Source organism: Arvicanthis niloticus, chromosome 10, assembly GCF_011762505.2.
Source record: "Arvicanthis niloticus isolate mArvNil1 chromosome 10, mArvNil1.pat.X, whole genome shotgun sequence".
NCBI lineage: Eukaryota > Metazoa > Chordata > Mammalia > Rodentia > Muridae > Arvicanthis > Arvicanthis niloticus.
In genome coordinates, this window is record NC_047667.1 from 35,399,375 (window position 1) to 35,401,739 (window position 2,365).

At 34.3% G+C, this 2,365-nt stretch overlaps 1 pseudogene; it reads right to left on the bottom strand.

The window, feature by feature from the left end:
- Positions 1-1,052: 1,052 nt before the first annotated feature.
- Positions 1,053-1,644, bottom strand: LOC117716468 (large ribosomal subunit protein eL18 pseudogene; annotated as a pseudogene).
- Between the last annotated feature and the right edge of the window lie 721 nt (positions 1,645-2,365).

A 2,365-nucleotide genomic window follows, 5' to 3' on the forward strand; every position in this document is an offset into this window, starting at 1 on the left:
CAAAAAATAATCTTTAAGATCTAATAAAGCAAGTAATACGATGGCTTAATTCTGGAAGAACAGCATGTGCTGGGTTTGATATCCAGTATCCATTAAGTAGTTCACTACCATCTGTAATTCTACTTCCAGGAAATCATATATGACATTTTCCTCTGACATCCTCAGCCATTGGACATAGGTGGTGAACTTACATACACACATGTAAAATGTTCATGCTTATAAAAAAAAATAAATATATTTCCAACTCCATAAAATGGATGTCATAGGTTTTTTTATTGTTGTTGTTATTGTTCTTGGAAAAAAATACTGATGCAATGCTACCCTCAAAAAATTTCCAATGATTTTCACTTAACTAGAAACATCAATTCTAACATTTCTGAGAAAACACAAAACACCATGATAGCCAACACCATTATTAGCAGAAAGAACATTATTAGAACTGCCATGATTGTTGATATATAAAAGATCTATGGTGGCAAAGAGACCATTTGCATACAAAGCAAAGAAAAAAGGAAGACCCTAAAATAAATCCACAAAACTTTTCCAACTAATTTTTGACAAGGGACTTAAAATCATGTATAAAGAGAAAAAAAAACAAAACAAAACAGTCTTTCTACCAAATTGCCCTTTGCCTATTTATGCCTTTAAAGAATAATAGTAACTGCCATTTGATAATTTCTATTTCTTTCACTTATAAACTCAAACATTTATTTCCAAACATTCTTTACCTTTAGAAATTCATAGGCAATATATAAAATACATGTGCTTGTCAACTAATAATAATACTTGAAGATATATAACACAAATGTGAATTATCTCTTTTCAAACTGTTTATGTTCTAGCTTTCTTATGTCTATAAAATAGGTATCATAATTTTTTGCTCAAATATATACTACAAATACATTATATGCATACCATTCTTATTTCTTGAGCTATATAACAGTATATTGATTTAAAACATAATAATCTGTATGGAACAACCACTATAGATAAAATTTTATTTATCTACTTTTCACAGTTCTTTTCCTTTCCCCCACAACATCCAAAGAATTTTAATTAATAGTAAGATGTAGGGTTACTTCTTTGTAGTGTCTGGTAGTCCTTTAGCCTCTGGCATGCTTGAACTTCTGGCCCTTGGAGTAGACATACTGTTCGTTGTGGCTGTGTGGGCTTCCTGGGGCCTTGCCAAAATGCTGATACATCTCTCGGCCCTTCAGAGGACCAGACAAGAGCACAGTGTCTTGGCTCTTGGGAGACCAGCATGACCAGATGGTTGAAAGATAGTATTATATCATCAGCCTTGAGGATACAACTTTGGGCTCACCTACTCACATTTAGTGCACACACCTTCATCTTGGGCATTGTCAAAATCCATACATCATCTGTGACCATTCCCACAACCACAGCTGTTTTGTTTTCCCTGCCAGAAAGCTCCATTTTTCAGATCATCTGTGACAGGGACAGAGGTGGCTAGTTAGTGTAGGTCATAAATAACTTTTTCAGCAAAACCTTATTGAAAATGGAATTGGTCACTCTGGCCAGAAACCTTTACAGCATGACTAGTAGCTACAGGTAGATGTCCTCTTGACTCTTGAGATACTTGTACTGAACATTTTGGGTATTGTGAGGAATGTTGACACCCATGATGGTTCATACTACATGGCCTGGTTCAGAAAGATGGAATTCCACTGCTAAACAGAGCCATCCATCATTATGGGATTAAAAAAATAACATTCACAGCATACACACACACACAAGCACACACACACACACACACACACACACACACACGCACACACAGCCTTTCAAAATAAGACTCATTTACCACAATATCACCTTGAGATAACACTTGTGCTAATTAATAAAAGGAAAGTTGATCTGTGGCCAAAAGTCTGGCATAAGATCCTTGGTAATCTATAAATTGTTACATATGCAGTGAAGGTCCATTATCTTGTATCAGTTAGAATTAAATCTATTACATCAAAAGTAACTCTCAGTATCTCATCAGCTTAAAATAGCAGATAATCTTTTTTTTTTTTTTTTTTTGGTTTTCTCTTTGATTTATAACAAATGAAGTACCAAAGAAGCAATGATTCAGAAAAATAAAAATGTCTAGGGCCATGGAGAAAGAGAGAATAGAAGAGGGCTGTCACATCTTGTATTATACTCAGAGAAATCCTTGCAAACTGGCAGGACATTGGAAACTTAAAGGACATAGTGTACTTATTTAAATCAATGTTATGTGAGGATATAGAGACCATTAAAATACAGCATATGCCTTGACTTAATGATGATGTTTCTCTTCATAATGCTATGGATTTAAAAAATGACAACAAGCAAGTATGTGGGTAGACATAGTGCATCT